Source organism: Elephantulus edwardii, unplaced genomic scaffold, assembly GCF_000299155.1.
Source record: "Elephantulus edwardii isolate Elephantulus edwardi_28Jun2011 unplaced genomic scaffold, EleEdw1.0 scaffold00015, whole genome shotgun sequence".
In the NCBI taxonomy this organism is placed as follows: Eukaryota; Metazoa; Chordata; class Mammalia; order Macroscelidea; family Macroscelididae; genus Elephantulus; species Elephantulus edwardii.
The window spans coordinates 15823726-15839051 of record NW_006399765.1 but is presented as its reverse complement, the minus strand read 5'-3'; the positions used below and the strand labels follow the sequence as shown (position 1 = coordinate 15839051).

Below are 15326 nucleotides of genomic sequence, written 5' to 3'. Positions count from 1 at the left end.
AAGCACATCCGTTTTAAGAGACAGACAGCTCTGAGCTTAAAAACCGGCTTCATTTCTTTCTCTTTTTTTTATTATTTTTTACGTGTACCGTCAAATCAGATCTGACTGGTACAGGAGGAGACTGCCCCCTCCTTCCCCAGCAGAGCATCTGGTGGATTTGAACCGTGTACCTCTGGGATTGCAGTGCAGCGTCTTGCCTCTAGGCTACCAGAGCTCCCTCAGCTTCATTTCTTACTGTGATGCCCTGGGTGAGCTCCTGCCTTTTGTTTGCCTCCATGTTCTCTGCTGCAAGATAGGCAGTCATTTCCGGGAGCTAGCCACTGCCACCAGGAATCAAACGTTAACAGTTGGGAGCATTTAAATAGCTTGACTATATCCAGGTTGGGTGATCTCATCTGAGAGATGACTTCCGCATCTGTGGGTGGGCTGTTGGTGGTCCGCTGAGGTGGCAGAGCTGGCCCAGGTCCTTGATAGGTTTTGCAGATCAGGGTCTGCCCTACAATCTCCATTTCTCCTCTTGGAAGATATAAGGTAGCCAGCCCATGCATTCCTCATGGTGGAGATAATCACCAGGGGTGAGTAGAAATATGCAAGACCCCCTGAAGACCAATTTCAGAATCATCACTCTTATAATTTCGGATTCTGTTCCCCAGAGTTAAGTCACAAGGCCAAGGCCAGGGCCAAAGGGAAGGGTGAGGAATGCAGGCCATTCCTTAGCAGGAAGAACCAGAAAGTCAGTTGGCAAAGGGTCCTCGTAAAAGAGTAGTTAACACTGTGAGCCAACGGCCAGATGCTACATCATTCTTTTATGAGCTACAAGCAGGAATGGCATCCACTTCATAAACCTACATGCCTCCGGAAACTCTCTGAACTTTGAGAAATGTTGATAGTTGTAGAGGGGCCTCAGGCCTTTTGTTCCTATGAGACATGCTACTTTGATAAATGATGATAGTTATAGAAAGGCCTCAGGCCTTTTGTTCTTAGGGTCACTGTGAGTTGTGCTTGAGTCGAAGGCAATCAGCAACAAAAACAACTTGGGGATAGAGTCCTGTGTGCTAGGTACTTTTGTTGGTGCTAGATACTGAGTTTTGAGGGAGGAACTATGGCACAATTCAGAGCCCAGAGAGTGCACCAGGTATTAAGCAGGTAATGCGTGACTATTGTTCTTCTATGCCGTTGAGTCAGAGCTGAGCCAGAGCTGACCCTCCTGTGGATTTTCAGAGACAGTCAGTCACACAGGAGAAGATTACCCTGCCTTCTCTTATGAACAGCTGGTGGGTTCGAACCACAGGCCTTTGAGCTTGGAGCACAGCTTCTTAGCACTAGGCCACGAGAGCTCCCTTAATATGTAAATGCATACAGTGATAAACTCTTGTAATCTATAGTTTTATTGTTGTTGTTAAGTGCCGTTGAGTTGCAGGCAACCCTATGAAGGAAACTCCTCAACACTTGTGTGACTTTCATCCTTTCTCCAGGTTCACAGCGCTTCCAGAGGCAAGCTATTACGGAAGTGGATGCCACTCCTGCTTCCAAGCTTGTGTTAATCGGGAAGCTCCACCCAACACTGTCTGCCATGGGTAACCAACCATTAATGCATTTGACAGATCAGTGTCACAGTGTTCAGCCTCACAGCAACCATAAGTTACCACTGTATGGCAAGTGGACACACCAGGGATAAACGGCCTTTGGCTTCGTAGCTTGGTAATCAATATTACAAAAGAAAATAAGGGGTATTGACACGGCTTTTCCTAAAAAGATGAGTGGACAGGGACCATTATGTGGACTGTGACTCAGAGTGACCTGATGCAGAACAAATCACTTCCATGTTCATCATCACCCTCACATTACCAGCATGGTCAAGTCCATCACTGTAGCCTTTGTACCAGTCTACCACACCGAATGTCTCCCTTACCTGATCTTCTTACTTAGATCCCTAAGCCTTTCCTTCTAGTCTGTATGGTCTAGAAGCTCGGCTGACACCTACCTGTCCACCATGGCTGCGGCTGCTGCTGTTCTAAATAGTCAGTGGCATGGTCGTAGGGGTGGTGTGACAGAGCTGACCCCCTGGTGGGTTTTCCAAGGTGGTAGGTCACACAGGAGGAGATTGTCCATCCTTCTCCCACAAAGCACTTGGTGGATTCAAACTGCTTGGCTTCGGTGGTGATAGTGATGTTACGTGCTGCTTGCCATGAATCTCAAAGTCAAGAAAACAAAACAAAATCTCACCACCGGCCCTGTAGGCTACATCATGATAGATAGGAAAATATTGAAACTGTCAACGGCTTCATCTTGCTTGGGTCCACACAATCAATACACTTGACACCAGCAGTCAGGAGATTAGGAGATGTATTGCTCTGAGAAAAGTTGCTCTGAGAAAGTCAGGGACGTCTCCAAATTATTAAGAATAAGGATGTTAGAGGACCAGGGTATGCCTGATTCAGGCCATGATCTTGACAATAACTTGCTATGCTACTAAGAGCCGGACATTGGATAAGGATGACAAGAAAGATTGATGCCTGTGAACTGTGCTGTTGGAGGAGAGTTCTCAATATCCCATGGACAGCCAAAAGAACAAACACATAGGTCTAGGAGAAGACACAGCCAGGGAGCTCTTTGGAGGCAAAGATGAAGCTTCCTCTCACATACTTTGGACATGTTGCTGCTGCTTACTTTTGAATACCGTCAAGTCAGAAATGACCCACAGCTGACCCTCCAGTGGTTTTCAGAGGCAGTTAATGACATGGGAGGAGATTGCCCATCTTCTCATGGAGCAGCTGGTGGATTTGAACTGCACACCTTTGATTTTGTAGTGAAGTCTTTACCATTAGGCCACCAAAGAGGCTTTTCTTGGAGAAGAATCTCATATTTGGAAATATGGGAGGACAGTAAAAAAGAGGAAGACCCTTAACTAGGTGGACTGACACAGTGGCTGCAGCAGTGGGCTTCGGTGTGTCAGTGTGTGAGGATGGGACAGGATAGGACGGGGTTCAGCTCTGTTCATAGGGTCACTGTGAGTTGTACTCAGCTCGACAGACCTACCACCACCACCGCCACTGCCACCACCATCACTATCTCCACCGTGGGGGCTCTGAAGGAACATAGCCCGGAAGGAGCCTGAATGGTAGCGTGTGGGTGGCAGTGGGATGAGGTATACCATGCAGACTTGGGCATTTCATTAAAACAGCTTGTAATATCATAAATCATCAAGTGATTCACTTAGGCCATTCAATAGATGCTACTATTACCCTCAGTTTCTTGTGACTTTCAGGATTTTATTCCTTCATTTATTCACTATTTATTGAACAACAATCATATGCAGAACTTCATGATTTTTATTTTAGATGGAAAGATGAAGTGGGCAGTCACTATCCATGCCTTCTTTGGTAAGGAAGTAATTAGGTATCTAATTGCAAGTGTAATAGTCATCCGTACTCTGTTACCCACCATGTGTAAGTATCAGTTACCTGAAGAAGGAATAATAATAGAACTAATAGTAAAAGTGTAGCGTTTTATTTTCTGCAGCAAGGACCTCAAGTCCTCTGCACTTTGGACAAGCATGGTTGTATCATCTGAATACTGCTAGTGGTTGAGTCTCCCTCCAATCATTCCCTTCTCCCAATCATTCCCAGTCTCCCTCCAGTCATTTGACATTCCTTTACTAGAGTCCCACTTCTCGAATGATTTTCTCAGCATACAGATTAAATAGTTATGGAGAAAGGATACAACCCTGATGCATACCTTTCCTGATTCTAAACCATGGGGTAGTCTTTGCTTTGTTTGGACAACACTTTCTTGGTCTAGATATAGGTTTCGTATGAGTCTGATTAAATGCTGAGAAGATCAGTACTACAGCCTTCAATACAGGTTGCATCTCGAGATAAAGAAGATTTCACCACTGAACCCCAATAAGCAACACCATAATAGCTGGAGAAAAGATTGAAATTGGCAACAATTTCATCCTACTTAGATCTATAATATTGCAGCCTACAATATGGATTGAGGCTCAATGTCAAGAAGACAAAGATTCTCACCACTGGACCAATTGGCAGCATCAGGATGGATGGTGAAGAGATTGAGATTGTACACAACTTTAGTTTGCTTGGCTCCATAGTCAACAGTCTTGGCACCAGCAGCCAGGAAATTAAAAGGCACATTGCCATGGGAAAGTCTGCTGTTAGGGACCTCTCCAAAGTGCTGAAGAGCAATGGTATCTCTTTGGAGACTAAGGTGCATCTGATACAGGCCATCGTCTTCGCAATCACTGTTATGCATCAGAGAGTTGGACAATGACCAAGGAGGATAGAAGGAGAATTGATGCCTTTGAGCTGTGGTGCTGGAGAAGAGTATTGAGAATACCATGGACTGCTAGGAAAACAAATAGATTTGTCCTGGAAAGGGTTAAACCGGGTGGCTTCTTGGAGACAAGGATTCTGAGGCTTTGTCTAACATACTTTGGACATGTTGTGAGGAGAGACCGGTCCTTGGAGAGGGACATCATGCTTGGGAGGGTGGAGGGACGGCGCAGGAGAGGAAGGCCCTCTATGAGGTGGATTGATTCAGTGACTGGGGTAATTGGGATGGGTGTGTCAGAGACAGTGCTATTGGCCCAGGACAGAGCGGAGTTTAGGGCTGTTGTACATAGGGTCGCTATGAGTCGCAGGCGACTCGACGGCACATAACAACAACAACAAGATCTATAATACACATCCTTGATACCAACAGTCAGAAAATAGGGAGAAACATTGTACTGGAAAAATCTGCTGTCAGGGACCCACTCCAAATTAGGAGCAGTGATGTCTGTTTGAAGACTAACTTACACCTCATTCGGGCCATAGTCTTCATAATTTGTTATGTATCTGAGTTGTGGACAATGAATAAGGATGACAGAAGAAGAATTGATGCCTTTGAGCTGTGCTATTGGAGTAGAGCAGTGAATATCTTAAGGACTTCCAAGAAAACAAGTAGGTATGTCTTGGAGAAGGTGAAGCCAGAGTAACCCCCAGAAGGCAAAAGACGTTGTTCTCACATACTTTAGGCGTGTTGCTATGAGAGACTTTTCCTTGGAAAGGGACATCATGTTTGGCAAGATGGAGGGTCAACAAAAGAGAAGACCCTCAATAGCATTATTGACAGAGTGTTGTGATGGGCTCACTCGTGTCAGAGATGATGAGGACGGCGCTGGATTGGACACTGTTCAGATGTGTTGCTCACAGGGTTGCTATGACTCATACTCAACTCCATGGCACCCAACAACAACTACAGCAGTAAAACGCCTCCCAACTTTGTCGAGCTAACGTAAAGGCTGAATATCGTACTGGTGCCTTAGAGCCGAAATACTATTAGTCCCAGATGTCTCAAGACACGTGAACAATCCTGAGTTCAGCAACGTTAGGATGCCTTTGGTCTGGACTAGGTGGGACATCCCTATTTCAAGCCCCGGTTCTGACAACTGGACTTCAGTCTGTGACAGTTTTCTTGAGTCCCGGCATCCAGCTTTTATTTGTGATCCAAGCCAGAGGGGCACAGGAGAAATTGGATTTATTTTTATGACAGTTCTTACTGGAGCCCAGCAATCAATCATGTGTCAAGATGCTGTTTTGAAAGGCGGCGGGTTATAGGTGGACTTGGGAGACCAGGCTCCACTTACAAAGTGAGTGACGGTAAACACATCACTTATTCTCTCCGCTGCTCAATTTTCTCACCTGTAAAGTGGCGGATAATAACACCAACCTTAGAGGGTCCTTTTGGGATTCCAAGGCAATAATGGGAGTAGAAACCCCAAGCACATCATACTTGCCTGGTACCCAGCAGGCACTCAATGAATGGAAAGTCCTCCCTTAATGCCTTTGGGCGTTCAATGGAGGGCACTGAATTGACTGCTTAAGCCATTTCGCGGCATCAATACTAATTAAGACGGTTACAATAATGAGCCTAAGAACCGTGCATCTGTACAGCCACTGGAGGCCACCAGAAAAATATATCACGACTGTAAAGCAGGCCTGGTGCTCAATAAATACCGTGCAACTGATTAATCATCCTCTGCATTCGTGCAGTGCTTCAGAGTTAATGAAGCAGCCTCCTTCTGCTTGTTGCAGTAAATGTTTGCAACAAATAGGTGAGGCTGGCGTTAACTCATTGGGCAGATATTTCCAAGCATGGCAGGGAATGCCATCGTGGGGAGAGGGACCACGCTTCCAACTCAGAGCAAACTGGACTGTGTTTTCAGAGATGGGCAGGTCTGCCGGAGGCTTCTGTTGGGCACCTGAAGGAAGGGTTTGCAGAGTGGAGAGGTATGTCGCTTGCCAGGGATCAAAGAAAAGTTTTCTTTAAAAAAAAAAATAAGTGGAAATAATGTTGAAGTTGAGTCTTGAAATGTGGATAGGAGCTTTGTTGTTAAATACTGCCAAGCTGACTGCCACTCCTAACAATCCTTTGAACAACAGATGGAAACCTTGCCTCACCTTGTGCCGCCCTCACTCTCAGCCAGTCAGGCCCGCTGTGGCAACCATTGAGTCAGTCATCTCTTTAAGAACCTCTCTCTCTTCCACTATCCTCTTTTCCAAGCATGATTCACTCTCCCCATCCCAGGGCTGGATCCTCCTGACAACGTGTCCAATGTGAGGCCATCCTTGTCTCTAAGAAGCACATCCGTTGTGCTTCCTACAAAACAGATTGGCTTGTTCTATTGGGAGTCTGCTGTGTATTCAAGTCTCTTCACCAACCTCCCAATTCAAAGACCTCAGTTCTTCTTCGGTTTCCCTTACTCATTGTCATATATCTAGGCAATGATTGGAATTACCATGCCTTGGGCCAGATACATCTAGTCATCCTTACTCTTTAGCACTTGAATGAGGTCCTTGACAGATTTGCTCAGTGCAGCACACCTTTTGAGTTTTTGACTGCTGCTCCCATGGAAGTTGGTTATTGTTGTTTGTTTCTATGTGCCATCAAATCACTTGTGACTCATAGCGACCCTGTGTATAGCAGTCCTAAACCGTGCTCTGTCCTGGGCCAATCTCACTGTCTCCGACACACCCACCCACATTACCCCAGTCACTGAATCAGTCCACCTCATAGACGGTATGCCTCTCCTGTGCTGTCCCTCCACTCTCCCAAGCACGACATCCTTCTCTAAGGACTCATCCCTCCTTGCAGCATGTCCAAAGTATGTCAGACAAATCTTAGAATCTCTGCCTCCAAGGAGCAGCCTGGTTTAACCTTGTCTAGGATGAACCTGTTTGTTCTCCTAGCAGTCCATGGTATATTCAATAATCTTCACCAGCACCACAACTCAAAGGCATCAATTTTCCTTCTCTCATCCCTACTCATTGTCCACCTCTTTGCATAGCAAATTGTTGCAAAGACTATGGCCTGGATCAGGCACCCCTTAGTCTCCAGAGTGACACCATTGCTCTTCAGTACCCTGGAGAGGTCTCTAACAGCAGACTTTCCCATCACAATAAGTCTTTTAATTTCCTGGCTGCTGGTGCCAAGAGTGTTGACTGTGGAGCCGAGCAAACTAAAACTGAACAATTTCAATCTCTTCACCATCCATCCTGATGCTGCCAGTTGGCCCAGTCATGTGAATCTTTGTCTTGATATTGAGCCTCAATCCATATTGAAGGCTGCAGTCCTTGACCTTCTGCAGCAAGTGCTTCAGGTCCTCCTCAGTTTCAGCAAGCAGGCTTGGTGTCATCTGCATAACGCAGATGTTGATTATGTAAAGTGAAGTGAAGTCATTGTGTATAAACATTAATCAGGGAGTTCTGGTGGCCTAGTGGTAGAGAGTTATGCTGCCAGCCGAGAGGTACATGGTTCGAATTTACCAGCTGCTCTTCAGGAGAAAGTTGGGCAGTCCCCACCTATGCAAATTATTGTCTCTGAAAACGTAATGACTTTAAACTAAGAGATTGACATTCCTAAATTGTTATCAGCTAAACATCAGATTTTATTTGATTTTCACCAGATTTTTTACTAGCGTGCCTTTTCTTTTTGTGGACCCAACCCAGGATGACATACTGCAGTTAGAAAAGTTTACTTCCACCCCTCATGGGTGTGTAGACAGCCCTGAATTATATCACTCAGGGACCTAGGTAGACCGGCTCTGTCATTTTCTACTCATGCCTTCCAGAGTTGTTGTATGAATCTCCAATCAGCACGTCAAAGGAGGGGTTTTGCATTGAGGGACACATGGGAAGTGTGCAAGGATTGCATCTGGAGGGAGGAGCATCTTTGCTCCCGTGCATTTGTCATTGATAAAAACTCGTCACCAAGGGAGGCGAGATACATCTCTGGTAGATGGACGGCAGCTGTAACTCTGTGTTAGGGAAGGGAAGCGTGAATTTGGCAGGGAACTGACTGCTCCATGGGAAGATGTGAGTTGTTGTGTGCTGTCAAAGCAGAACAGACCCCTAGCTGACCCTCCGGCAGGTTTTAGGGATGGGCAATCTCCTCCTGTGTGACTGACGAACTACCTCTGAAAACCTGCTGGAGGGTCAGCTATGGGCTCGTTCCAACTCTACAGTACAAACCACCACCACAACTTTCACAGGAAGAGATCCTCCCAAGGAACGGTTAACGGGTACGAGCTGTGTGCCTTCGGTTTTGCTTTTTCTATTTCTAACCACTAGGCTAAAGGGTCAAACTGGCGGCTCCTTGGAGGCAAGGATTCTGAGGCTCTGTCTAACATACTTTGGACATGTTGTAAGGAGAGACCGGTCTTTAGAGAGGAACATCATGCTTGGGAGGGTGGAGGGACAGCGCAGGAGAGGAAGACCCTCTATGATGTGGATTATTGATTCAGTGACTGGGATAATCGGGATGGGAGTGTCAGAGACGATGCGATTGGCACAGGACAGAGCAGAGTTTAGGGCTGTTGTACATAGGGTCACTATGAGTCGCAGGCGACTCGACGGCACATAGCAACAACAACAACAACAACAACAACAACAACAACAGGCTATAGGAGCTCCCTAGGAAGATGTGAGAGTGTCTTCTGAGAGAGAAAGCACATGAAGAGCAGCAGAGAAGAAGGATGAGTGTCGTCATTATAATTTAATGACCAGGAAGGTTAAGGACATGCCCAGTACCTCACAGCTGAGCATGGCAAAAACTCAACTCCAGGTCTACCTGGGCACCCATGCACACCTATGCTCATTGCCTTGCCCTGCTCCTTCAGACGCACAGGCTCCTCTGCAGGCTGTGCCCTGGAGATGCAGCTTACGTCTCAAACGTAGCAGTAACAATCTTTCACAGGAAGTTTTATAATGTTGGATCTGGGAAGAAGACTTCTTTCCTTCCTTCATTCTACCTGAAACCAGTAAGGAGTGAGAAAGGATGAGCAGGGGTCTCTGAGGGCCCTACACTGATTGGCTTTCCCCATCAGGTCCTGGGCTGCATCGTACCAGGCTCCCTCGCAGCCCGGGTGTGCACTCGAGACAGTGTGTCTGCTGTCATCTCGCATGTGCGGCTGCTGTCTGTTTCTTTCCGGCTGGATGGAATATAATTGCTCCGCGGGCTGACAGTGACAAATGGTGGTGTGGAGACTGTATTCCTCTGAGTGATGGGATGGGCTTGTGCGCCTCAGTTGACAAAAACCAGGCCTGTCAGGAAGCAGCAGGGGCTTACTTTCTGCTGGAGGGATGCAGGCCTCCCAGGCCCAGGGAGAGCTCCAAGCAGGGGCTCAGAGCTGCAGCAGGAGCTGGTGGCTCATGATGTGTGGGGTATGAGGAGGCACTTCTGGATGGCCCAGGATTCCTTGCTTTCTGGCATTGGCCTCACCCAGCCGAGACACAAAGACCCCAAGACATCAGATGACCCTCAGCCCAAGACTTGGCTTACTCATCTTTATGGCCATCAAAATGAGACTAGATCTGTGGTGCTTTTTCTTCTTCATTTCAAAAGTAATGCTGACCGTTTGTGAGGAGGATTTCTGTGAGAGAGGAGTGGAAGGAAAGGCAGCATAGAGAATGAAAGGAAGAAGGAAAGTTGATGTCTGTATTAGCTTCCTACAGCTGCTTTAACAACTCACTACAAACTTGGGAGTTTGGAACAACATACACTTGTTCTCTTGTTGGTCTGATGGTCAGTAATCCAAGATAGTTTTACTGGCCAAAACTGATGCACTGGTTGGGCTTTCCTTCCTCCAGAGGTTCAGAAAAAGAACCCCTGACCCTCTCTTTTCTACTCTCTGGAGTTGTACTCTTTGCATTCTTTAGTTCATAATTTCTGTCTTCAAAGGCTCTATCTGGCTTTAGTCTTCACGTTGACTTTTATTCCTTTGTCATATGTCCCTCGACTCTTTTCTCATCAGGGTATTTTAAATTCTATTTAGGCCCCATCTGGAAAATCAAGGCGCCTCTGGAAAATGCTATAAACATGCATCTATAATGATGATATAGTTACCTAAGGTTTTACTGTGATTTGTTACGTTCCGTCTAGTCACTTGTGACTCACAGTGAGTATGTACGACTGCTCTGAACTGCTCTGCTTTATCCTGAGCCAACACCATTGTCTCTGACACATCTACCCCCATTAAATGATCCCAGTCAACTAAGTCAGTCCATTTCCTCCAGGGCCTTCCTGTCTTGCACTATCCCTAAACCCTTCCAAGGATGAGGTCCCTCTCCAAGTCTTAGTCCCTCCTTGCATCATGCCCAAAGTGTGTCAGACAGAGCTTCAATATCCTTGCCTCCAAAGATCAAAGCCGGGTTTTACCCTCTCCTTTTTGTTTTCCTAGCAGTCCACGATGTATTCAGTACTCTTCTCCAGCGCCACAGCTCAAAGTCATCAATTCTCCTTCTGTCATCCCTAATCTGTCCAGCTTTCTGATGCATAGCAAGTAACTGCGAAGACCGTGGCGTGGCTCAAGTACACCTTAGTCTCTAGACTGACCTCATTGCTCTGTGAACTATACACACACATGGACACATAAGAGGAGCTCTGGTGGCTTAGTGGTAAAGAGTTACACTGCCAACCCATAGGGACACATTTGAATTTACCGGCTGCCCCATGGGAGAAAAGCAAGCAGTCTCCTCCTCTGAGATTCACTGCCCCTGCAAACTAGCCGGAGGCTCAGCTCTGAGTTGCTTTCCACCTTAATGGCATTCTACAAGAGTAGGTAGAAAAAGGGAACACGTGTGTGTGCAAGCAAGCTCTGGTGGCCATATGAGGAAGGAATTGTGCTGCCAACCCAAAGATGGGCAGTTCAAATCCACCAGCCGCTCTGAGGAAGAAAAATTATCAATCTCCTCCAGTGTCATTTATAGTCTCTGAAAACATATTGGAGGGTCAGCCATAAATTGCTTCTAACTCCACAGAAATGTACGCACACACATTTTATTTACTCACTTGACAAAGTGTGTTTCAATGTAGTACCAGAACTCATTTAATTACTTTCCTATTTGCTTGGCTCCATAGTCAACAGTCTTGGCACCAGCAGCCAGGAAAGTCTGCTGTTAGGGACCTCTGCAAAGTGCTGAAGAGCAGTGGTGTCTCTCTGGAGACTAAGGTGCATCTGATACAGGCCATGGTCTTCGCAATCACCTGTTATGCATCAGAGAGTTGGACAATGACCAAGGAGGATAGAAGGAGAACTGATGCCTTTGAGCTGTGGTACTGGAGAAGAGTACTGAGAATACCATGGACTGCTAGGAAAACAAATAGATTTGTCCTGGAGAGGGTTAAGCCGGGTGGCTCCTTGGAGGCAAGGATTCTGAGGCTCCGTCTAACTTACTTTGGACATGTAGTGAGGAGAGACCAGTCCTTGGAGAGGGACATCATGCTTGGGAGGGTGGAGGGACGGCGCAGGAGAGGAAGGCCCTCTATGAGGTGCATTGATTCAGTGACTGGGATAATTGGGATGGGAGTGTCAGAGACAGTGCGATTGGCACAGGACAGAGCGGAGTTTAGGGCTGTTGTACATAGGGTCGCTATGAGTCGCAGGCGACTCGACGGCACATAACAACAACAACATTCTTGGATATTTACATTGCCTTCAATCCTTTGTTTAATTTGGGAACATTTCTGTTATGGATAGCCTTGTACATTATGTCGTTGTGTTCTTGTACAAGTCTTTCTGTAGGGCTTATTCTTAAAAATTGAATTACTTGATCACATTTGAATGACTTTGCCTATCATTGTATTATATTTATGAAAGAGAAGCATTGGTTTATAAGTCTATCAGGAGTACATGAGAAATCTAATTTTCCAACATTATCATCTACCTGAATACTAACAGTTTTTGGTCTTTGCTAATCAGATAAGTGAAAAATAATGGCTTGTTTTAATATCTTGTTCTTATTAGTAACACTAAGCTGCTTCTGATGTTTACTGAACCCTTCTACTCTCAATAGCTTCTTCTCATCATCCTTTGTTACTGTTTTGTAAGAGCCTTATGTGAATTGTTTTAGATGCCATCGAGTTGACTCATAGTGAACCTATGAACAATAGACCTGAACCTTGAGCTATCCTGTGCCATCTTCTTCATAACAGATCATTAAAGGGGCCCTGGTGTCACAATTATTAAGCACTCAACTTTTAACCAAATGGTCAGTGGTTCAAACTCACGAAATACTCTCTAGAGAAATGACCTGGAAATTTGCTCCCAAAACTATTACAATCTAGGAAATCGTAAAGGACAGGGGAGTCTTTGTCCTATAGGGTCACTATGGAATTGACTTGAAGGCACATATTAACAACAGTAAACATAATTATGGTTCAACTTTATTTCCTCTTTACACCCAGTCTATATGGATTGGAGCTCAACATCATGAAGACAAAGATTCTCAACACTGGCTCAATGGGTAGCTCCATGGTAGATGGCGTGTGGCCAGGAGGGACCGGTCCGTGGAGAAGGACACCATGCTTGGAATGGTGGAGGGACAGCACAGGAGAGGAAGACCCTGGATGAGAGATGGATTTATACAGTGACTGGGGCAATGGGGGTTGGTGTGTCAGAATCAGTGAGACAGGCTCAGGACAGGGAAGGGTTCAGAGCTGCTGTATATAGGGTTGCTACAGGTTGCAGGCGACTTGATGATATATAAAAACAACAGCAAGACTCATTTTTTTATGTTAAAGGTCTTTCTCCCCCCCCCCCGTGAATTTTTAAATTGTTATTATATCCTAGGTACCAAACCTTGGACATGAAAAGAATCTGTATTTCCTTCCAGCAGATACATGACAGGCTAATTGGAGAAACAAAGGCATAAAGTGTGTTATGTTATGGAGTGCTCTGGACAGCTCCAAAAGCAGTTATTTCCTGGGAGCGGAGGGGCAGAGTTCTCCAGGCCCATCATCCTCACAGCTCATTTGATTTACTGAGGTCAGAAAGCCTGGTGGGATGGGAAGGCTGTCATTCGAACACCATGTTCTGAGTCCACGATGACTGTGCAGTACCGGGTCCAGTGTCAGGGCTGAACAGTTGATGCCAGATCTCCATGGCTTATGAGCTGCACACCTGGGGGCATAAAGTCAACCTTTAGGTCAGCAGTTTAACATTATGCCTCTTGGGCTCCTTAGAACTGCAGGTGGTGGTAGGTGCCATTGGGTGAATGGCTTTCTAGTCATTGTGACCTTACGTCAGAAACCCTGCCCCCTGCTGTTGTGTCCTCACAACCTCTACTGTGCTCTAGCTTGTTGTGATCACCGCATCATTCCATCTTGTTGAGGGTCTTTCTCTCTTTTACTGGCCATTCATTTTTCCAAGCTTGATACCCTTCAGGGACTGCCCCCCACCCCGATGTTGTTGTTATGTGGAATGGAGTCGCTTGCAACTCATAGAGACCCTAGGTACAACAGGCCTAAACCCTGCTCTGTCGTGTGTCAATCTCACTGTCCCATCGCGACTACCGCAGTCACTGAATCAATCCACCTCATAGCGAGTCTTCCCCTCCTGTGCCGTCCCTCCACCCTCCCAAGCATGATGTCCCTCTCTGAGAACTTGGCCCCTCCTGATAGCATGCCCAAATATATGAGGTGGGGTCTCAGCATCCTTGAGTCTGTAGAGCAGTCCGGCTGCACGAATCCCAAAATAGATTCGTTTGTCCTTTGGGCAGTCCATTGTGCATCCAGTGTTCTTTGCCACCACCAAAATTCAAAGACATCAGTTCAGTACTGAGTACATCTGCAGCCAGAAATTCATACATTGAGAAAGAAGACAGGCTCCTAAAGTCAGCAGTTTGATCCCACTGGTTGTTCCATGAGAGAAAGAAAAGACAGTCGCTTCCTGTACAGATTTATTTATAGCTTTGGAGACGGAGCACACACGTGGATGCCACTTGAAGGAACAGGTTTGGTTTCTTGGTTTCACTGGGATGCATCTGTGGGATCATTCAAGCTACTTGTCTTACTTACACTGTCCCTCTGGTCTGCCTGAGACACTGGTGGTGATGCCAGGACACCTTGTAGTATTAAATATTTATTGGTGACACTTGCAGTCTGAAGGTAGGACAGACCATGGGCTCTTTCCTGCTCCCTTCTGAGGACAGAGCTCAGCCTCCCGCCTCAGCCATTCCAGGAATGAGGGAAGCAGACTAGAGCTGCAAAATGACAGTGCCTTCAGCCTTTGCTTCCCTCCTGCCTTCCAAGGAGGGGCTGGGCCTCCTTACAGAACTCTCGAAGGAGATGGGGACACACATTTACTGATTCAAGAGCAGTTCATCTCGAAGGTTACATTTCCGAGGGAGAAAAAGCAATTGTGAGACTCCTTAAATGAAGGCAAAGGCAGACCTCATTTAGAGACGATTGTGCATCCTGGGGATGGCAGCGTTTTCTGCCAGCCACAGGTTAACCACAGGGCGCTTGTGCCAATTCAGAAGCCTTCCAGGCCTTCCTGTCCCTGGGAGGAAATTGCCCACCTATGGGAAGACGCATTATCAAGAGAGGCCCGGGTGGCGGGGGGTGAGAAGGTACGTGTGTTCTGCTTCTCCTGAGGATGCAGTCAGGAGAGGGAGACTGCCAGCCACTGCAATGTGAATTAGACTTCTAGGAGCAGTTCCCGGGGGGTGGGGGGGGGTGGCAGCATGACTTTCTTCATGGGAGATACTAAATATGTGCACCCAGTCCCTGCCCTCCAGAAGTTCTCCGTCTACTGAGAGAGACACAACTGTGTCTACTCACTGGGAAAATCCAGGTAGAGTTACACAAGGCTTTCCTGGGGCCACAGATGGATAAGTACTGAGCCATTAACTGCAAGGTTGGTGCACCCAGAAGTGCCTCAGAAGAGAGATCTTGCAGTTTTCTTTTGAAAACCCCATGAAGCCAGGCCCCAGTGCATGCCTGGGTCCCTACAAGTCTACTGCATGGCAATTTAGCTACAGCTCAAG

The 15326-nt window shown here is 46.5% G+C and overlaps 1 protein-coding gene across 1 annotated transcript in view; it reads left to right on the top strand.

Annotated features, from left to right (window-relative positions):
- PTPRT (protein tyrosine phosphatase, receptor type, T) overlaps window positions 1–15326 on the top strand; it is a 975109-nt gene that overhangs the window by 378053 nt on the left and 581730 nt on the right. The window lies entirely within an intron of this gene.